Source organism: Pleuronectes platessa, chromosome 21, assembly GCF_947347685.1.
Source record: "Pleuronectes platessa chromosome 21, fPlePla1.1, whole genome shotgun sequence".
In the NCBI taxonomy this organism is placed as follows: Eukaryota; Metazoa; Chordata; class Actinopteri; order Pleuronectiformes; family Pleuronectidae; genus Pleuronectes; species Pleuronectes platessa.
The window spans coordinates 6,931,486-6,955,093 of record NC_070646.1 but is presented as its reverse complement, the minus strand read 5'-3'; the positions used below and the strand labels follow the sequence as shown (position 1 = coordinate 6,955,093).

Sequence of the window (23,608 nt, the reverse complement as noted above, 5' to 3'; positions counted from 1 at the left end):
GATCACTGGAGGATGCCGCCGGAGCATGCTCCTCTCTCTCTCCCTCTCGCTCGCTCTGCGGTGAGTGGCCCGTTTAATGCATTGTAATGGTTGACCATTATTTACGCAGGGGATAAACAAAGAGGAGCGAGGAATTGATGGAGTAATCCACTCTCGCAGTCATTAGGCATTGAGATGGAGGAGCTGGTGGGAGCAGCCTCCTCCTCGTGCCTCTCGAGTCGAGCAGCTAATGGAAATGGGACTCATTAAGACACCTTATACTCTGGCGCACCCAAGATCATGAGCAATTGCTAATTGATTGTCGTTAGCGCTCTCGCAATGAGACGCTCTGCCTGTTTTCGCATTTGTTATGAACAGCTTTGTTTTCTCCCCCCCATCTCCTTCACTTCATTATTGATGTTGCTGTTTTCCCTGCTCCTCTCCCCTTTTGCATCGAGAGTCGCCTGCAACTGAGTCATCGCAAGACTATTATACCTGGTTAGCTGCAACAGTCGCAAGGAATCCAGCCTTTCACAGTTCTGTGTCAAAGCTGTAGTATCGTCTACGAATACACTGTAGCTAAATCAATATTCCATATCCGCTAATGGCTGCATGTGCAAGGAACACGCATGCCATAGGCGAGTGTAAAAGGGCGGATGTAGAGGAAATGTGCTTCAGCCAGCATGGTCATGGTTGAATAGCAGGCAGAGGCAGGTCCTCCCCGTGATGCTTCGCTTATTGGCTCTGGAAATTCTTCCCTCTTTCCTCTGGAACCAGCAGATTGTGTTCATCTCAGCCTTTAATCATTTTCTCCCTCCCAATAGTAATGTGCTCTCTTTCCCCCTCCCTGGATTCCTCTGTGTATATGTCTGCTCCCCCCCCCCCCCCCCCACATCCCTTTCTTCCCTCTCATTGCTTTTTCTCTTTCCTTATTACGAGAAGGAGGAAGAACTGATAAGGGAGGGAGGTGAAGAGAGGGGTTGAAAATGCAAATACAGGTCTGTGGTTATTTCTCGTGACAAATCAGGCCTCATTACACCCCCCACCCCTACTTTGAAATTGGCTGGGAGATCTGCCCTCTGTTTCTGTGTCGTGCTTGTCTCCATTACACTATGAAGTCTTTCACCTCCTGTAAAGCCTCCTCTTGTTCGAGGGGCCGGTGGATCAGCCAGGTGACCGGGGAGGAATCTCTGGCTGCAGGGCATGTGATTTGCTTTGCAGATGAAGCAGGACAGAGCAGGGGGAGGTGAGGCAGGGGGCATCATTTTTTATGTCGGTGGTCAGATGGCGCAGCAGCTCTTTGCGGCTCCGCGGCTCTGCCAGCAGCCTACACCTTCTCTCTTTCTCGCCGTTTCCCTCGTGGGAGCCGCTACCACCTTCTCGCTCCGACAGGGAAAGACCGGAAACAAAGGAAGCAAAATACAGACGCCCTCTCGGGCTACTCTCACTTTTGAAACAAGATACACTGTAGAGAGCGGAGGAGGAGAAATAATATTGAAGCCATTCATTCATGTGAGTAAGACATAAGCATCAGCTGCCTGTGTTGAACTAGAAAAAAAAACATAGATATCGTGTGAAATCCAGTTTCATGCAATTTTGCCCTAATCCACATGATTATGGACATCATTCATGTAGTGTAATGAGTCAGCTGAGCTAGCCTCTTTTCCCACTAATATTTATTATCGGATGATATAACAATCCTTAAAGCAAACTCAAGCGGGGACTTTATTTTTGTTGAGTCAGTGTTATTATAACTGACACAAACAACTGCCCGAACTTGGAAATAATAGACAAAACTAGGAAATCATAGGAAATCAAATGCCAAAACAAAACAATCTAAGCCAAAGTTGTAATAACCTTAAAATGTAACCTGATTTAATTGTTCCACTTGTTTAGGTTCATCCTCAACACATCCAACTGATGCTGGAGGGCAAACACGTTGGGAAGTAATGCTCAGCTGGAAGTAAATTACCTGCATTTGCATAAATAAGACACACAAACTGGTAGTTGCTGTGATGTTGATCTGGTGGCTCACAGTTGTGCACCACTGCACCATTTTGCACAAAGTGTATTTGCCTGTGTGTGTTGTATAGGTAAGTGAGGCTCCACATAATTACAGCAGTGGTGTTTAACCAGGCGCTGGCGTTTGTGTTAATCAGTGTAGAGGGTGGAGATTGGGCAGCTAACTGAGCTGGTGTCTCATGCTCTCTTATGTATCCCGTTAAACGCCATTATCTCTAAACCTGTAATCATCACTGCAGTGATACACTTCATGTTTATGGCTGTGGCCCACAACATGATCCTCCAGTGTAATCACTGCATACGGATGTCCTCTGAGATCTGCTGCATGTGTGTCGGGAAAGGGCTCAGTCCCTACCCTGTTAACCTGGATTATCAGTCAGTATACAGGCATCATAACCCTGCTGCAGTACATTAGCTTAATCAAAAGGTAACTTTGGGTGTTTTCACAACAGAAAGTCAGAATCAATGGTCATTTCGTTGTTACATTGTTTACTTTTGATCCAGTTAGTTTTGGTTTCATATTGGAATTTTGGGGGGGCAGACTTAAGACTTTTGTGTAACACACGTACATCTACATAATAGAATCATTTTGTTATTCAGGCACAGTACTTGACACTAGTTTGAATGCCCCAAATGAACATCCTCGTTGTTCAAACATTGTTTTCTGGCTATGACTTCTACTTCTACTTCTTCGTCTATTGTTCAATGCTGTCTCAACTTCCTGCAATTGGTCTGAGAGTCCTCACTACCCCAAAACAGTGTTGTTGTAGACCAAACAGTAAAGGTGCATATTGTTTGTGCTTTGCAGGTCAAAATGCATTTGGGTTAAAACCATACAAAACATTTAATGTCAATAGTATTCTAATGGCCCTGTTTACTTGTGTTGTTATGACTTGCGTTACACTGAAATGTGCAGTCACTGAATTACAGTAATGGTAATTAAAATGTTAATTTATAGTGAAATGAATAATTTGTTGCACTTCTAATACAATCTACAAAACACGCCATTTGAAAGATTAATGAGTTATCAACCTTTTTAAGTTGTTGTCACTAAAACAACCAAATTTAACACGACAGTTGCAGAAGTCAGAGTATTCCCTTAATTAATTTGTACATAATCACATTATTAGTGAACATGTAAACAGAGGCGCGATGATTACCAGCGTGTTTCCACTCAATCTCCTTTTCATCTTCCGAAAATGAAAACCAGCTTCTCTGCTGAGAGCCGTTACGAGCAAACGGACTCCCCACTCCTGCATTAGCTGCTCCAGCCTTCCTCCTTTGACTTCAAGTGTCTTTGTCGGGTGTCTATCTCGGTCGATCTTGCATGTCTTGAGCATATCAACAACAGGAAGCAGCCCGGAGGAAGACTTGGGATTTCTGTGCCAAGGTAACATGAAGTGGAAGTGGAGCACTACTGAGGGAGGTGAATGGGAGGTCAGGAGTTTCAGAGCTGGTTTTTACTAAGAACACGATGGTGTGATTAAAACTTCCTTTTCACACAGTTCTCCGGCTCTAATCAAACGCTATGTGGTTAAAATAAACAGGGACAAATTCCAACGATTATTGAAGTATCATCCTGTCGTTATTAAATCTACTGCATATTCATCAGCTCATAGTAATTCTTGTTTACCTCAGCACATTGTTTCCCTGTTCTCGCATGATTCATGTCTATGTGCATACTATACTTACCAGTTAAAATGCAAATGTGCCCCAGTGGGACTAATATCCCCTCCGAGGCGGCCGGGTGAATGGACAACCTGTGGTTCTCAAGAGCTTTTCCCTCCAGCGTTGAGAGCCGAGCCAGGTTTCTCCCCAAGTGGCTTTCTCCTGTCATTGTCCAGGGTCAGCAGGTGGTGTCCAGCTCCCGCCGCCCGTCTCACCCACCAGCAACTTCCACTTTGCACAGGATGACTGTCCCTCATGCACTCAGTAAAACCTGGTGCTGATGGAGGAGGAACGCTCCTCTGTGCTCCAGCTTCAGTGGCTAAATGCAGAGAACCGACATTTTTTTCAGAATTGGTTGAACCCGACAGTCGTGATATCCGCGTGAAATCCCATTGAGCCGATGTGTGAATAGAGTTGGTAATTACCCACAGTTAGTGAGTGAGGGTGTTGAAGACGCTTCATGTCTGCTGCGTCCTCTCCCCAAGCGCCGTCCTTCACCTGAACCGAAACCAAGCATATTTCCAGTAGAGGTGAGAACACACTGGACAATCCCTGGTTGTGTCCCGCATGTGTGAAAGGGCAACTCTGCACAATGTCCCGACCTGATTCCCTGCACATTGTCCAGAGTTCATATGTGAAAACGGCTCATGAGGATCCAATTAAACCTGGAAGTGCCCCCGTGAAGGAACAATAACAATGATAAATCCACCTCTGTGGCCGGGTTAAAAGAGTCAAGGGAGAAGATGTTTTATTGTGCCGTTCTGTTTTGGCACAACTTACTCAAGGATCCTGCTTTTTTTTTTTGCAGCATCAGGAGATTTCAGACTTCACCTTGTGAATGTTTTTTAGTCTTTGAGAAGCTTGGTGTTATCTTTTAAACATTCTGATGACTTGGCTTTCTGCAGCATCAAACTCACTCTGCATGTGCTTTGAATTGGCTTAGGATGTAGTGACGCTTTGCCAAAGGCACAAATAACGTGCGTGTGCGTGTGTGCACGTGTGCGTGTGTTGTTTTATCAGTCAATTGATCAATTTATCAGTAATTCAAATGTTGTCACTAATTAGTAGTGGTAGTTTAGTGTGTTCAGGAGTTTTATCACTTTCTCTTACATTGTGAGAGGTGAGGGTGTTTTTAACATTTTCTCTTTTTTCCTAATGAATAATTGATGGGTCTTGATGGGGCTCATTTCGGGACCTGATATCTACGAGTGTGTGGAATTTGGTGCAGCTTCATTAAATTTAAGTGGACTGTTGGCGGAGGTATACCATTAGTTTAGAATCAGTTAATTAAATATTAAACAGCTGAGATTATTGTTTAGATAAAACCAGCAATTTGAATGCTTCCTTTATGTTAAACCAATGTAAAACAAATAATGAATGCAATTACTCAGAATAAGTTTGCCTAAAAAAAAACTCTGAAGATCTAACTTTTTGAAACCCATTCTATGTCTATTTGTGGTTTAGTGTTTCTTAAAGAAGATATAGTCAATTGAGTGTGTTTTTTCCCTCTGTGGCAATTCAGAGAAAAGCTCCTTTAATTAGATCACAGATTTCTGGAGCTCAGATTTGCACTTTGCCAGCAGTTTATCAATTACTGCTTGTGGTTACATGCTGCCAGTCAGTCTTTGTCTGGGCGCTTGAGCTTCCTCCTCACCGCGCTGCAGAGCCGTGTTATTGTACTTAAACAAATCAATTCTGTTGCAGTTGGGCTTTTTTTTTCTCCTTCTCCCTCCATCCCCCGTCATTATGAACTGTTTGCAGTGCAGAGCACATTGATTTTTCACAGCCCTGGAAAAGCTGTTGATGAATAGGACAGAGGTATCTGGGGAGAATCTGGCTTTAAAAAGGAGGCACCCAGCGTCAACCCCTCCTCCTCCTCCTCCTCCTCCTTCTCCCTCCCTTCTCTCTCCCAGCCCATTGAGCCCCCAGCTCTCCTCCACTTTCTCTTTTCACAGAGCGGCACTTCCAAGAGGGGAGAAATGCTGCCTGAAAAATCTTGCAGTGATAAAAAAAAAAAGAAGAAAAAGAGGATTAAAAAAGTGCAAGGCACAGGGGACTGCCTTCTCCCGCTGAATGTGAAAATACACCTTATGGTTATACAGTTTTTATATATGGAGCATTAGCCTTGTCCTGTCAACCAAAGCATGAGGAGAAGCCAGAGGACAGAAACGACTGGTGTGGTGTCACCCAGCAGACGCCTGATCAAAACGATACTAACAGGATACAGCCGGAGATGTTAAGGTGGCGATGATAAAGGAGGGGGATATTGTATTACTTACTCCTCACATATATTCACAGAGCGAGAGCAAACACCCCCGAAGACATTATTATTCTTTCTGTTCCTCCACCATCCAATTTAGCGGCTTGAAATTTCATAGTCAAACATTCGGGGAGTGTAAAAAAAAAAAGAAAGAAAAGAAAGCGTGCTGATGCCCTCCAACTTTTTCTCTGACTCTGTGAAAATTAGTGTCGCGCCCTCTGAACAAGAGGGAAAGAGTTAAGGGAACAATTTGAGTTCAGCAGTGGATATAAGAGAAAGAGAGCAATGGCTTGTTTGTTCTCTTTACAGCTGCCCAGTGACCTGCTCCCCTAAAGATGAGGATCCAGAGCTGTTACTTTACCTTTGCCCTTCATTTGAAGAAGGGTCTAGAACTTTTATTTTCTATTTACTTAGACAGCAATATTTGGTCTATTGACCTTATTTTAAATGTGATGTTTACGTGACTAACATTTTCACAGTCTGACTTGACTCATGTCAATTTTTCATCTTACGACTTGAACCCACACTCCAATAGGAAGTTCTACTAAGATTAAACCGTATACATGTCTACACATATGACTTATTTCCCGAACTAGAGTAACAACACTTGGATGTTCTCAGATTCTACACGTAGATGTCATTAAGTCATGACTTAATTCATTCATTTACTGAAGTAGTTGTTAATGAAACTATTGAAAATACTTTCTTTTGTTTGTTTATCCTCTCACATGCCAGCAGAGGCTCATATTATTTATGGAAAGGATAACACAAGGCAGAATCCAGCCGATTGTTATTAAGCTTTTGATTACGCTGATCGATTCATTAGGGAAATTAAACTCTTGCAGACAGACTGTAGATTAGACAAGATTGTTAACGGGAAGATAAATCCATATTTCTTTTATTCCAACTCACGATTCAAGTATTTGTCGACACTCTCTTTTATATTCCGGGTTATCGTATTAAGTTCTTACCCGCTAATGCTTTTTCACACATTGGTTTTCACCTCTTGAACTAATGTGGTCATTGTGAAGGGTCTGAATGTCACTGGGCACACGCACGAGCCCTGCCAGCCGAGCTAAGTGCTAAACTACAGTGAAGGCCTCCCTTAATAGGCTTATCTGTCAATCGCGAGTGAATTGTGAATGTGCCACGACAGTGAACTTACTCTGCGGGGGATGTTTATGATGCCTTGCCGATCATGTGAAGTATCGGCTGCTCTTCTGATTCGTCCTTCATGGGCACGAGAGCGTGAAGGAGCTTATCCGTGCAGGGGAAGAAGTGTATCGCGTTCGGGGATGGAAGCCACTCGGAGCCCAAAGCGAAATCACTGAGTGGGCCTGATTTTCAGTGGGAGGGGGGAGATGCAAATGTAATAATTCAATGTTTAGAGATTGATGGATAACCCGGCGGTGATTGATGTGTTTTTCTTTTTCTCGTGTCATTTCTCACAGGGGCAGAAGACGTGAGGCGCTGGAGTGTTTCTCCGCCTGGTGTGTGGATGGGCGGGGGGGGACATTCGTGGTGAAGAATCGAGGATTGACGCCAACATAGGTATGTCTTTTTCTTTTTTTTTTATCATATGATAGAGTTCAGCAGATGGTTTCAAATGATACCTCACAAATTTGAAATTGACTCCCTCAACTGGCCGCTCCTGCTGCAGTGGGAACTGTGGTTGTTGTGCATTTAGAAGGTTCTCTGAAGGTCCCATTATCCCAGTTGGGAAGCTGTTCCGACTTTAGTGTTTCCAGGTGCTTTAAAACCGGAAAATGGAAAAAACATGGATATAGTAAACAAAATAAGCTGTATTTATGTGTTCAGAGCCTTTAAACAACACCTGGGCCCCCAAGTATTTGCTTGGTAAGTGAGTGGGACAGGCATATACACATTTTACAACATTTTCACATTAATCATAAAACGTCTTGTTAAAAGCTTTGGTGTCAGACACATGGGAGAGATGACCATATCGTTTTTTAATAAGTTGATTTTGAAGTTACTACTTAGAGCTGATTGTAAAATAGTTTATAAGTGATGTTAGCGTTTGCGCAACTTGTATAACAACATTTTCTCAGACTTACGCATTTGTTCCGACTTGACATGGCGTTTACGTGAATTTTTCGAGCCAGGAACCCATTTTGTTTATTATTCCCACACAAAACGGACGCACAATTTGTTGCTGTAGTTTGGTATTTGCTGTAGAAATAATGGAGTCAGCTAATAGAATAGATCTATCGCAATTGACTAGCGCTGATCAGATGTATCACAGGACTAGCCCTGCGAGTGGTTTGTCTGTTTTGCAAGAACGCACATAGGAAAACAATATCGCTTACCTTTTATATCCTGTAAATTTGAGAGCATGAGTGTCGAATTTGTGCACAAGAAGTAAATAATTTGCGAGCACAGATTAGCTATCTGTGTGCACACATTCATTTAGTTTTTATTAAAAACCCTGAGACGTCCCAGGCTATGTGGGGACGCTTCCTAATTAACTGAGTTGTCGCCTTGCCTGAAATATTTCTGGAAAAAGATGTGTCACAGCTGGAATCAAACAAAGCTTGTTACTGGAAACAGATATCGTCCTCCCCTGCCACCAAACACTGATTTAAACACTGCAGCTTTGTTTGCACGGACACGCTCTGTCCTCCACTGCGCTCCAGTGTCTTTGGTAAACATGTGATGGCAGCAGTTTGTGGGCGGCCGGGGTCGGCTCACCTTGCAGAGCATGTTGATTTCATCAGGAGCTCCTTGGGGGCCTCTGAGTAACAAAGTGCTGAGATGTTGCGTCTGTTTCATGTTTTTTTTGGTTTTCTTGAACCCATATGCAAGTACTGTACTGTATGTAGTCGGCTGGATGTACACAGCAGGTCACGATGATCCGCCTCACCAGCAGTGTAGCAGTTTATCCTTATGCAATATGTAGTTTAGCGTACGAGCCACTAAAAGGGAGAATTATGTCGTGGAAAGGGAATGTAATTGGTTCGTCCACTGTATTATACAATACAGCTTTGGCGTCATGGATTAGGAATTGGGACAGCCAGCATCCACACACACACACACACACACACTCACACACACACACACACACCCTGAATAGATAAGAGTGGTTAATCTTGATTAGAGCAATGTGAATCCTGAGGAATACAGTGCCCCGACAAACATCTGCCCCTCCACACAGCTGAGTGGGATAAACCAAAGTGATTATTGTGGAAATGTCATGCGAGGTTATAGACAGTGAGAGCAAGTGACACGAGGTGGGATCTGACATGAACAGGGACGTGACATGAGAGCCTCACAGCCGGTTCTCTCCCGCTTTCGATGACCGTTCTCTTCCCTCTCTCGCTGTCGATGTAAGGTTTGCCTTTTGTGGAGACAAAAAATACAGCTGGGTGTGATGAAAAGGCTTCAGTCAAAGGGAATGGCAAGTTTCAAGTAGAGGAACTATAACCTCTGAGGTTGAGGAGCTTGTAGTAAAGTGTGGATACCCCCGACCTCTAAACCTGACAAGTTGGGCCACGTTTCGGACAAACGTTTTTCAAATGATATTCAGGTTTGGGTCGGGTTTGGTCCTGTTAGCTGGAATGTATGTGTTTTCTTATGCTGCACATGCCTGCAATTAGGGAAAACATGAGGCTTGGGTTGGGGTCGGACACAGAAACAGAATGCCTGTCGGGTTCAGGGCCACGTGGGCTAATTTTCTCTTGGTCTCAGAGAGAAAATTATGACCCGAGTCGACTCTCCTATGTAGAACAGCAGTGTTGTTTGCTTTGTTGGAACAGCCGTCCTACATCAAAAGACAGACAGGCGAGACAAATTACTCGAAACGACTGAAATCAAAACATTTTGTTAGATATACAACTACTCTGTTAATCAGCTAGCTTTCTGTATTTATTTGTGTTGGAGGCTGCCAGGTTGGTCTTTGGTTCTGTCGCACCAGCGTAGGCCCCGATGAATAATTGCCGTCCTCTGTGAAATGTGAGGGGTGCAGACATTCTGTTAACCTCGCTAGAGGAAAAAGGGGGAGGGAGGAAAGAAAAAAAAATCCCCTTCCTGTCAGTGGTCTCTCTTTCTCTCTGTTCTTGTGAGATCTGGAACTGATAAGTGTGAGGCCTCTGGTAACTGAACAGGAAGGATAAAGGGCCTGGCTCTGCACACATGTCCACCTCCCCTGTGCAGGCAAACAAAGAGAGCAGAGGCTGCCACTTAACTTCAGGTTTCATAACATTCAAGCCTATTACAGGGATTATTATCAATTGTTAACTCTTATCTGCTTGAAGGTGTTTCTGTTGAATAAAATTACAGAGACGTTTTACTCGCAGCTTGACACCCAGACACAATCACCAGTCCCTCATCCAACTCAGCCGTGTAAAGTCAAGTGGAAGTACTTTATTAAACAAGTAGATGGCAGAGCAGTGAGAGTTTATCACTCAACCCAAACACCCAGAGGCCTGAATGACAAGCTGTTAGACTGATAAGCAAGATTAGCGTCCGTACATGAGTGTTTCCTGGAGCAGGTGCTTAAAGGGGAAAAACTGCCAAAAGCTTACCGAGACATGGAATGAACTTCCAGACTCAAAATGTTGGAATAAGGTCAGCATAGGGCTGAAAGATCAGAATCGATATGTGAGAACAGAGTTGGGTCCATCGGGCACTTTTACAGGTAACGTGCATGGTCCAGACATTCAGACATTTCAGTTTAGTCTGAACAAAAATAATAGATGTGAAGAGCCTTGGACCAACGTACCAAGATTTAGTTTGGAGCAATTTGGTTGTCGGTACATTTTTTTCCTGTAGTGAACTGGCCAAATTTACATGGCAGGATATTTTCAGTGCAGCTACCATGGGTTGTGATTTTCTTGTTGTTATCCAAACAATTAGTATCTCGGGTCTTTTCAGTGAAGAAAAGAAAAATAGATACTTGAATTCCCCCAAAACTAAGAGAAAGACATCTTTTTAGACTGAACTTGTTATTTCTATATAAGCAGTAGCTTCAATAATTAAAGTGCAACGCTTTGCAGTTACAGTACTAGAAAGTTCCCACTGTGCTAATATCCAGCAGCTTGATGTGATAAGAACAGACTCAGTCTTAGAGAGTTCCAATAACATTCTTTAGAATACAGGAATTCATTTAACTAGATAACAATGACACAACTGGGTGGAATGAATAGAACAACACATATTGATGGTATCTCAGTGGTGAAGACAGGAAGTAAGTGTTGTAACCTTGAAGCCTTTGACTCAGAGGTCCATCAGTGAAGTGCATCAGGGAGTGTGGAGATGATTTTCCTTTACACTAACTGAGCCTGACAAGAAAGAACTTGAGCGAAGTTGCCTTCTTCGAAAAACTTCTCCATCTATGATCTTATCTTTTCCTCAGTACACAACTCTCAGGAGGTTTTTCCATCTGATCCCCAGTTGTTCTCTTCACACTACCTTAAGCTGTAAACTAGCTCTGGGAATCTGTGGCTGTATCTTATCCAGGGCTGAGTCTGTGGCGAAGATGTTCCCGGGTGGTATTCTTCCCATGAGAAAGTATGAGATAATGTGCCAGGGTGACGGCTGAATTATCCGCCCATTAGTCACCGCGGAGAGAAAGATGTGAATGAACATGGCGTCCTTCAAGAAAGAGCCTCTTTTTAATCAGATATCATTCTTAAACTGCTGCTCAGGACTCTTGTAGGTCCCTCCCCCTGGTGTAGGAGCTGGAGGGTCGGGGTCAGGGAGCAGAGCTGGAGCCATTGCGGTGCTCTCTGCTGCTGCTACTGCCACTGACCCGGTCGCCTGTCCTAGGAGCAGAGCAGCATAACACAGAGGCAGGACTCGGTGTACTGGACTAAAAATAGACATGGCGTCATCCCCACTTTCCCGTAGACTCACACAATTGTCTATGCACACGCTCAGGCTTGTACGTGCACCTACAGCCAGCGCAGGTACACGTCTTCACAAGCAGTCGGTGGCAGTCGGCGACGTGCCAGAAAGAGGTTTGATTGACAGGGTGACTGCGGTGGTACAAAGTGTCTATGTGTTCTGGACAGATGTTCTCCACATCCCCACCCTGATGGTCTGAGTTGACTTACAGCAGGAGGAAGCCATTAAGCAACAATTGGCTGCTTAACTGTCCTGTGACCCTGCTGATTCTCCAGGTCTCCTTTACGTCTCGTGTGTGTTTCTATAAGCTCCTCAAACAAAGACACTATATAGAAAACAAATAGTATAGAGCAGATCGAGTCGTGCTTACCTCCTTTTGCTTCCTTTTGAAAAATGAAAGCTGATGTCCCTTTGACATTCCATCCGCGGACAACTTGTCAATTTCCTGTTCATGATGAATAGCCTGAATAAGCTACGCTTCACAAGCCAGCGGATTAATTAATGCCGTGGCGTAATATGTTTTAAGAACACTTGGCATTGAGATGCTGTTGGCTCGTGAATGGTCTATACCTCAATGCTGCTTCTTAAAATACGACCACATTAACCGGGCCTTTCTTCTGCCTAATGCTGCCACATTATTGCATTTCTCTTTGTCAGTGGAACCAGCTTCTGTGGTCTCATTACGTCGGGACATTGTCGGTGTAAAGTATAACGAAGACCCAATGAGCTTGACTCCACGCAGCTCCTGCTAAATGTTTCTATTTGTAAATGATGATAGCGACGGCGCCGCGGGGCCTTGAATTAGCACGTCGGCTGATCTGACTGCCATTCAAGTGGCCCGATTTGAAGGTGAATTAACAGCAGTAGGCAAACACAAGCCCAGAGAGCTGCAGTTCATCAAGCTTCAGCTTCATATCCAACACATTGATATGTCTCACAAGCACATTATCACATTTTTATTTGTGCAGCCCATATTCACTAATAGCAATCAGCGTTCCTTGCCCTTAACCCTTTACGGAAAAACTTCCCAAAAACAAACCCAGTAATGATGAATTAAAAATCCATTTGTGTTGTCCCTTTTTGGGTTGCTCCTGTACTGCCTCAGAAGGACAAGCATCAAAGTTTAAGCAGTGGCTTGGTTGAACACAGTAAGAACTTGTTTCATAGTCAACGTCCATTGTCGCTCACTTCTGGTGTGATTGTGTCTCCGTTGTGTGACTTTTGCATGCAGGCTCATGATTTTTTACTCGGCTTGTGTGAGACCAGTGCAAACATGAGATCTCTTCTTCTAACTCGGGCGAATAAGTTTGTTTCCCAAAATATTAAAAACTTTTCCTTCAAAGTTAGCTCCACATCAACCCTCATAGAATACCTAAATAGCTTTAGTGAAAATGTGCATGTCAAATATTGAATAGGATCTGAAATTGATCCACAGCTCTTAGATATTCCGCGGTGGAGAGTTAGTGAAAGCAGACATGTCAGTATTCACGGCACTTTGCCACCTTGACAAACTGCGAAATTAATAATTTGTTCCTTTAGTTCTTCCAAAGGCCTCGACATAAAATTTGGTGAAAATTACAAATCAACCTCGAGCGCTGCGGCGTGATTGACTGTCGTACAATGGAGCCTGATCTTTGAGGACGCTCAGGAATCCGTGGCCGACAGCCTGATCGTCGTCAATTTCAGACTTGTTTGGCAATTTTTAGGATCAAAGGGGATGATGAGGATGGTGATACTGATGCTAATCCCACTGAAGGGGATGATTGAGTCATCAAGGCAAAACAGCTGTCTTATGTGCAGCCCCCCCCCCCCCCCCCCCCCCCCCCCCCACACACACACAACTAATGGCTGATGATGACTGTAGCAGAGTGTAAGTGAGTGCAATTGACAGCGGAGTTTGTGCTTCCTCTGGGAGGAGGGAGAAAGGATGAATCTGAGCGGAGGGAAACAGGCAGGAGGGTGGCCATGAAACATTCATGCACCTGGGGACTCTTAGCATAAGGAGAGCAAGCTAAGCCAGTAATGAAGTAAAGAGCAGAGGACTTTTTAATGGCTCTGTTTGTCCTTTTATGAGATTAGCTCTAGTCTGGCTTCTTATATAAATTGCCTTAAAAGCCTAATTGCGTACAGTGATTTAGCGAGGACTTGTGCACACAAAGAGGCGGCTGCCTGCTGCAGTGCTTTGTAGAAAAATAGTATTTACTTTTGGAATAGTCTAATTGCGGTCGGCTGCGTGATAATTGGTGCCCGTTGGTTATAGCTCAAAGCCGGACAGCAGAAGAGGAGTTATTCCCAGCCGTCGGCCGCTCCGCCTCGGACTTCTAACATGACAACGGCGTGCCAAATGTGGACATCCCCCGATTGCGCCGGCCGAACAGTTGCTCCTCAGCTCGCACTGCGACAGGAAAAGGCAAGAGCGGAGCCGAGGAATGGCAAGATGAAGAGGAGAAGAAGGGAGAAGTAATATTTAGACAGCTGCACGCGTAGGGTTGTGTATCGCTGTCAGTGGAAGGGAGGGGGTTAGAAGAGGAGCGTTATTTCGGTGCCCTCAGCGAGGCCTCAGACAAACTCCTGCTGCAGTATTGATGTCGCTGCACCCTCCTGACAGCAGGCTGTAAATCACAGGTCGCAGTCATCTATAGATTTACAAACACCTGCTACCCCTGCTCCTTCTATACCACGGCAGTATATTATCTCTCCGCGCTGAATAAACTGAGAGAACTTGTTCAAACACGTTTAGAAGTTAATCCTCCGGAGAAACCTATCCGAGAGGCTTCGCCGTCAATGTCTCTCTCCTGGTGAGACGGGCGTACAGTAACGGTGGTTGTGTGAGACAGCTGGTCACATGTCTGCAGCCCTGTGCTAGACTGGCCCCCGTGCCTTGAGGTGCTGGACGGCAGCTGACTGCTCCGATTCACTGGGAATATGAGTTGTGTGTTGTACGCCGCACAATGGACTGACTCATGGGGAGCAGACGTCGAGCTTGTTCAGCGTCCGTCTCTCAGCCATTTTACTGGAACTCTGTTTGACTCCTTTTACTGCCTCTGTGTAGTGACGGAGACAGTGGTCTTTTCTCATGACTGTGTATGTTCCTGCATTTTTCCTTTCGGTGTCTCAGAGGAGTTTCCTGTCAATGCTAACTCACACTGTTGTTCTCGGGAGGATGTGGGCTGCCACTTGGGCGTTAGTAACTAGTCACCTGACATTCAGCCGCATCATGACCCCCTCTCCATACAGTTTCTTTCTTCACTGATCATCCCTCAATTGCTTCCCAGGACAAACCAACCCAGCCAATAGTGTTTGGCTGCATTCAAAGCAATGAGATAATCCATTTTTTTATTTTACCCGGAAGGGAAAAGCATTCGATATCAAATTCCCTTAAATCAAAAACCCTTAGGTATTCAGTTATGCCACATCTAATGGCAGAACAGCTCCTGTGGTTCAAAAAAAGAAGTCTCCAATGCAATCTGAACAAGATAACTAAAGTAAGATCGAACACTGATGATGCACACGGGCCATGTCAAAATGTCCTACGATGGGATGCCTGGGTTCCAGAAAACGTGGGAACGACAGCTGTGTAGTCAGGTTCCAAAATGAATGCCGGCCGCCCGACAAATGCAAGTGAAAATATACTTTGCTGAATAAAATAAATTTGCTGTGGAAAGGGCGGAGTAAAGAGAGAAGGGACTCAATGTTCAAAGATCAGAGAACATTTGTTATACCGTGCTTCAACTTCCGCTGATGGTTCATAATGGGTATTACATTGGTGCAGGGTTTTAAAGGTCTGGGAAATCTGTGGCTTTTCAGAGATTTGGAAGCTCTGAGAAGCTTTTAAAGCTTTTATTCGATATCGGACTTTGTTATCAGGTTACAATGTAATCTATCAAGGATTTGCACTCGCACATGTTGTATTGGTCATTGCAATGTGTTTCCAGATGATGCATTGTACTGAGAAAAAAATGTAGCAAGGTGCTGCTTTTATTTGCATTTAGATTTTATAATATAATACAAGTAATGATATGAATTTTTGTAACACTGTTTCCTTTTGGAACTGTTTATTTATTCGATCACCAGTGAGTTCTCCAATAAGCGGTTCTGCTTGGCAACAGCATGCAGAAACATAACGTTAAATCTCTACCTGCGGCATCTCTCGCTCCCCGATCACATAACAACACGTGAAACACCCGCACAGTCACCACTAATTGCTGCTAGATATTAGATCGAGGTCCCTTAAGACACTGACCTTGCTTTAGCCAATCATAACAGAGCGTGTTACCAGGTTGAGCTTCCGATCAGACGAGTCCCCGCAGCACTAACAGGAGGAATTCATTATTCAGACTGGCTGCTCGTACCTTTTCGCTGGACACCACATTTAATGGCACCTATAATGACATCCTTGCGAGAGATTAACCGTGATGTGCTTTTGTGCAGAGAACGCACCAAAGTGCAGCCACACAGGTCGCTGCGTGTCGGGCACGCACACAAAGAGAGCGGCGGGTGAGAGCATTTGAAGACACATCTTTATTCAGACCTCGTCTCGTGTTCCGTGCAATCTGGAACATTTTGTTTCAAGCTGACATGCGTGAATCTATGGTAATGAGATTCACTTAAATATTTATTATATGAGGAAGTGAAGAGGTAAGAGATTAGAGCCCTTGCTCAAAATATTTACATCTCTGCCACCGCTGTTTAGCTTCTACAGCTCGGGAAAAGGCCAAGTTTTATAATGATCAGTGGTCGTTTTTTCCGCTGACCTTTTTTCCTAGACAGGACAGCACTTCTGTGGACTGGAACCTTTTTATGTTGGTTAAGAAAAGAGGAAGCTTAACATTTTAAGCCTTGGTGTCCTCTGTCTTCATCAGTGTTCTGGATGACAACTCTAACTTAGTGGTCATTCAGCTGACAAAAACTAAGCTGAATTGTCACAAAAAGGTTTTCGGTAAGACTCTTATTCAAGCACAGCGAATCCCATGGAAACAATCAAGCTGCTTTCAGACATGCACTGAACTCAGGGGCTGAATGTGGGAGTCAGTTGCTCCGGTCATTTCCCCTAAAATATCCCATACAGCAGGAGATTGACTGGAAAGTTCTCATTGAGAAAGTGGGATATTTATATTTGTATCTAGGTGGGCGCGTTGATGTTCCCCCTCTAACACATGACAGTCACAAAAACGGGAGAATACAAATTTCCCAGGATGAAAACGAGGTGCCACACAACAGACAAAAATGTCAACTTGCAAAGACGATAAGATTCGACAGCTGTTGAAGATTTCTGCAGCTGAACTGAAACGTGATGTTTAGACGTTTTCCAGAGTTCACGTCTAAAGTTCAAGACCAGCGAGTTTAAAGCCCGGCTGGAAACCTGAGTCAGAATTAATAGCTGGACGTGTGAACGTTATTACTGAATTTAAGATGTAAAGCTGAAAAAGCCAGGGTCCAATATACAGATCCCTTCAAACATTAAAATCAATCAAGCTTCACACGTGTTTGTCGTTTCTCTCAGTGAATTTGTTTCCCTTCAGCTTTAATAACACAGCATAAGTAGATAATAAATAGATAGTACTAATAGCTGGTTTACAGAATAAACAGATGCATCAATGAAATGGTATTAGAGGAATGTAGCAAGAAAAAACAAAGTCACCGCAGCTCTCAAGGCTTTTGTGTTTATTTGCTGAGCAACAGTCGGGCTCCTCACTCCGGCTGCATCTGCATTATGCTAATGTGATGAGAGCAGGAAGCCAGCGGGGGCTATAGTGGCACCGGATCGCTACCGGGACACAAACGCAGGAGTGATCATGCAAATGAACAGGACGGCTGATTACTCCAAAAAACAACAGACCTTTCAACGGGAGACGAGCGGCCAGACTGACCATTCAGACGGTCAGCTGGGCTTTGATATTTCTCTCTAACCAAATGTTCTTATCGCGGCCCCCCCGAGCAAACATGCAAACAATCTGGCCTGTGTGTTTCCAGTCACATGGGCCTGGAGTGCTGGAGAGTCGGCGTGTCCGTCCTGGTATTTCCTGAGGCTTCGTAAACATACAGGACTCAAACACACACACACACACACATGCACACACTGGAGTTTTTTTTTATTTAGAGTCATCGTGTAATGATAATCTTTATTTGTAGAGCAAGGCGAGTGCTGTACACAGCAGAAGCAAGTTAGAACTAGTTACTGGGAAACAAAGCAAGAAGGAAAAAATGATCCGTGACCCACGCTTGTTGCTGTAGTGACTCAAAAAATGAAATTTAAATCTAAAGCAAATTAGGAAGTATCTCTTTCTTCCTCTTTCTTTTTTTCTTTTTTTCTCTCTTTCTTTCTTTCTTTCTAATTACGACTCACCAAATCATTCACAAATTTTGTTGTGGTACAATTGTTTGAAACAGTTTCCAGCCTGTGGTTACACTTCTCATAGATAAAGAAATAAAGATGCAAGTGAGACTTTATTTCGAACGTCTCCATCTTCAACATCCTCTGCTCACAACAAACTATACTCTGAAGTATACACACTGGAGACAGAGCTTCTTATGCATCTACATCATTAAAAAGTGTATTCATAGTGGTGTGCGATTGTTTTGCTGGACTGCGCCAGAGGACGGCAATGCTTTAAATCATTATTCAGTTTGAACAGGTGGAAGTGTGTGTGTGTGTGTTTCTGTGTGTGTGGTTCATCTAATTGTTTCGGATTGTTAAGGTGCACTCCACTAAATGGTAAAGAATGATTGAAGGTGTCTCCGGCTTTTTCTTAAGCTCAGAGCCTTAAGTGAATTCCTCTGTGTTTTTTTCGATTTGTCTATTGAAGGTGTTAATACTGTATTTATATATTTATATACAGTGAATGTAAATGTTTGGATCTGAATCTGTCAAGTTGGAATAAAATTAAATGAAGTGAAATCACGAGCTGTCAGCCCACATTTCGATCTCTGGACGTGTTAAGTGCTGTCAGCAGCTCTCGCAACTAATCTCCCCTTTTACCCATTTAGTTGCCATCTAACACAATTTCATGGTGTTGATACAGAATCTGAAAATTCAATAGCCGAACATCTATGCCGGGATTATAATTCCGAGTCCCCGTGGGAGATGTAGGTCAACTGAAAGACTCTATTTCCTCAAATATTGTAATCCCCATTGGTTCTGCTTTTTTTTTTTTTTAACCAAAAACACAGCTTTGAGCTCTTTGTCGGGCGACAATGCCCTGGGCAGTGTCTCCTCATGCTGTTTGTCCTCCCTCCATATGAGTCTTCCTCTTGTGTGGCAATTTGCAGTTTTTAATTTCCCAAATTTATATATTTTTCTTGCTCAACCCGAGGTGCCACTTTTCCAACAATTTGGCCGGGGAAAAACGCAGCCTGTGCTTCTCGAGTTTCCTCTCTCTCTCAACTTGAACTTTTACTCTGACCACTGCGCCCTGCTGCGGTGAGCCAACCGAAGCAGGTCATGTTTATGGTTGAACTGGGGGAACAGGGTCAGCAGGATATACCCATTTAACCTTACTGGAGACCTGCGAAGCACAGAGAAAGGAAGTCATTCATTTCGTCTCCAGTGATAAAGCCAGGCCCGGGTGAATAGTCAACCCTGTCTGCCTTTTCATTGATAAAAAATAAACTGATTTCACCATCACTCTCCCGACCAGTTCCACTTATTCAGGGTATTAGCAGCCACCCTGAGCCAAACTAATCTTGTGCCTGTTCCTATGGATTGGAGGAATAGTTTTGTGAAACCATGCATGAACGTGAAAAATTGATTTGTTTATATACCATTTCAGTATAATAGGTTTTTGCCCTGATTCAGTGACAAAAAAGCGCGATGTCTACCTCGTAGGAGAAAAGGGAGAGGGATTACTCGACTCGCTGGCGTGTTCATGTGCTTTCTACGGCGTTTTTCTAAACCTGATAACAAGTATGACTCAAGACAAGGTTGTCCATTGTGAAAACAGCATTTCCCCCCCCCCCCAAAAGCCATTATGCTGGATCAATGCTCCCCAGAGAAACACAGAGATGGAGGATTGCGTCAAAATATGTAAGAGCCCCGGGCGTCGTCTTGATGGTTCAGCAGGCCAAGGTACCAACCTGCAATTATAAGGATGTTTTTATTTAGCTCACATAATTCATGTAATGCCTGTCACACCTTTTGCAAAAGTAACACGGAATTGGTTTTAATGGGTCGTGCACTTAAACATATTTTTACACTTAACCCTCAGTGGTAATTCACATGTTTTAGGAAGGTGAATCCACAGCTAGATATCCTTCCAGAAACAATGTCAGGGGTTGTTCAGGATAATTGACAGACCTCACTGTCAAACAGTTATCGGGACAATGTCTTCTCCTGAATGTTGTTCCAATTACAACAATTTAACGTGAGGTCTGTGGCAGCCGGAATTGTCATGAAGGATTTATCTAAACCAGGAATAGTAAAACCAAAATGTTTAGCCCGGCTGTTAAAGAATCGAGTTACTGGCTGATCCACTCATCCATTCTGGTTTTGACTGAAGAAATTAAGAAATGAAATATCCAGGATATGAACGCTGCCATCTTGCGCCATTAATGTCCTTTGGCGACAGAATCTGCAAAGTCGGCAATGGAGGGAGGTTCTACAGGATACATGCGCTCAACCAATCACGAGTCACTCTCAGCTGTCAATCATGACGTTTCACCCCATAAGCACTTGAATATATATATACACATAAGAGCCACTTAAAAATGATAGAAACCATCTTTGAGAACACATTATTTGACACTTGGGGCATTTGAGACACTTTGGCTTCACTCGTCCATCTTGAAAAGGGTTAGGGTTAGGTGTAATTTATTAACACAGCTCCTTACCATTATTAGCACAACACACCCAGATCACCACCCGTACTCTCAGTGCTCGAGAGGCATTGTGGGTAATAAAGGCACCAGATGAGACGAGGAAGGAAGAAGAATATGTGGTATATGCAGCATACAGCATTTTCATTTTTAAACGCCTGAATTTAATTAATATTGGGCTTCAATAGTATGAGTTGGAAAATCATTTAGGTATCTTCCAGTGTTTTTGTCTTTGTAGGGAAATACAAAATTAGTTTTTCTGGTTGTCTGTAGTAGCTCCACAAGCACATAGTCCCCATGGGAAGCATGAAAGGACGGACCTGAACTAAAGAGACTTATATTTTGGAAAATACTCTGTGGAGTAAGTGTTTCCTAATTTTGTCCCTCATTACTTCCCTTAAAGATGCTGAAGAAAGGCTTTTCTTCATTGAAGGTCCAGACAGGAAGAATTAACGATCAGTGATGAATGATCAATGAAACTGAAAATGTTTTAAATATAGATAATGGACAAATCTCACAATGAAGGCGCAAGCACCCCAGTGTCCTCCATCCATTAAATCATGTCTGCGGGCCGGCTTTGTCATCAGCCTGCAGCCTGTCTGGGGCGGCTCCACATGACAGCAGCATGTGTATGTATGGACAGCACATTTAGCCTCTCTGTCTTCTCTGTCTCATCCTGCACGTGTATACCCATGAGTCAAACAACGTCTCATTTAAAAAATAAAGTCAGGAGGTTGTATTGGTGGGGTGGGTGGGGGGGGGTATATCCACTGTTGGAGAGCACGGAGCTGGATGATCTGAAAAGTCTCTCTCAATCTGTCTGCATGACTGCATGGTACATAGGAGCTGTGTGGTGGTGGAGCCGCTCGAGGGGGTTGTAGAGGCGAGTTGGGGGGGGGGGGGGGGGGGGGGGAGCAGGAGAGGTGGCGGCGGCGGCGGCGGGGTGTTGCTGTAAATAGCCCGCCCTGCATTAAGAAGCAGCATGCCGCTCGCTGCTCTCTGTGCAGTCCTGACCTCGCCAACCGAGCCGCCGCTCACTTCTCCCTCACAGCGCGGGAGGCCGAGGAAGTCGGCGCCGAGCGGTCCTCCACTTTATCCAGGTCAGATCTGATCTACTCTCGCTGGTAAAGCACTGGCGCTCGTGACCCCGGCGGCCCCGCTCACTGCCAGCCAGTGTCAAAATAACACCAGGAGCTCTGTGGAGGGCCCAGCCGCCGCTCTGCCTGCTGTTATGAAATCACGCTGGCCTCATTTGGGGTTTCTAAGTATCCACACAATTTCAGATCCAAACAAAGTCTCGATTTGATTTTCCCTCTTTCTCCACATTAAGCTGTTGAAAGAGAGTTTGCCTCGCAGCGACTGTGCAGCAGATATGTGTATGTGCTCGAAAGTAGGTCATTGATTTGGAACTTGGACACTGATTATGTGCTGGCCTAGAAATGGGCTATAATCGGTGTCTCTCATACCAAAACAGCTTTTCATAAGTGGCAGCAATTTCAAGGTCGGGACAACAGTTGTCTCGTTGCTGCTCATATACACACAGACCTCATTTATCTCATTCTCAGCATCAACAGACCGCTGTTCCTAGAATCTGTTCCATCCTGTGAGATTGCTCATTTTAAGATACATTACCCGTGAAAAACAAATGCCAGAATGTGCCAAATCCGCAGACATGCCCTGGTCTGTCCTCGATGAGGGTTGGATGTGCTCATCTGCTGCCATTTGAACCAATAATGTAAATATCCATGTTCTTTGAACAAGCTAAGACCTGATCTAATCTGTCTCTGACATAAATTCTCCAGCCCTTGGAATGTGTTTAAAAAAGGGAGGTTTCTTCATGGCCGTGTGTTGCAGTGGATCCTGCGCTCAAAGCTGGGAATTAACTGTCAGCCGGCATCATCACAACTGCCTCCCTCTCCCTGTTTCTCTTCATATAGCTTGAAGTGGACACTGTATTAGTTTCTGCAGTGGGTTTTTCCTCAAACGCCCTCAGGATGAAGCCCTGATATTGTTTTTTGAATCGCAGCTCGGTATAGGTTGGGCTCTGTTTACAGTTTGAGCTGAGATTTGGCTTGAAGAAGTAGTTGTTCCCTCTGAATGGTGTTTGGTGGAGGTCAAAAGGGCACGATTGTGTGCTTCCTCTTCTCTTCCTTAATCTTAGCAGGGCAAGAATAAACATGGGAAGTAAGAATGAAGATCTATTTCTCGTGTAGCTGCACAGTCAAGGTGAATGTAATTTCACCCCTGTGTGTTTGTTTGTTTGTTTGTTTGTTTGTTTGTTTGTAAGCAAGATGATGCAAAAACTAGGATTACAATGCAACTTGGTGGAAGGATGGAGTATCTGTCAGTAAAGAACCTTTCAAATATTGATCCAGATCAAGTTGTGGATCAAAGATTTTATATTTAACATTTTTTTAAATGGTGAGTTTTGTTACATTTTCACTGATTTTCAAAGAGAATTGTTTATGGATCTTGATTTAAAAAATACATGTTTAGGGAACTGGTATTTGTGAATCCCCTTTTCCACTAACACCCATTGGCTTTGTCTGCAATGGGAATGGATACAATCGGCATTCAGTTGGTTCTGATCAGCGGTGATGGAAACACACACCCGGATGAACACACACAGAGTGAGGTGAGACAGTGGCTTAGTTTTTTGGTGCATTGGTGACGTTGAACATGATGCACTGGGGGGGAAAAAACAAGAGAGGCAAATTGCTCTACCCACAATGGGAAAAGAGTTAATCACCTTTTAATCTGCTTTTAAAAAACCCTGCATCAACCCGGGAATATTAGTGTAGAGGTATGAGTGTGTGCAATTTGGTGCAGCTTGATTGAATTTAAGGGGACTCGTAGGACCTGGCAGAGGAATGTAGCCTCTTGCCATTTCAGTTAAAGGAGCATCTTTTCCAAAAAATAATACCAGGATGAATTCGACAGAACGAATCTTTGCATATTATCTCCAGTTTGCATGAGAGCGGAGGTGCAGCCGCTCGTCCTCTCCTC

The 23,608-nt window shown here is 44.0% G+C and overlaps 1 protein-coding gene across 1 annotated transcript in view; it reads left to right on the top strand.

Moving 5' to 3' along the window:
• The window catches only part of LOC128427118 (zinc finger MIZ domain-containing protein 1), a 109,873-nt gene that overhangs the window by 22,597 nt on the left and 63,668 nt on the right, over positions 1-23,608 (top strand). Inside the window, exon 2 of the mRNA XM_053414207.1 lies at positions 7,381-7,480. The gene's annotated coding sequence lies outside the window, so the exon portion shown is untranslated. The remainder of the gene's footprint in view (positions 1-7,380; positions 7,481-23,608) is intronic.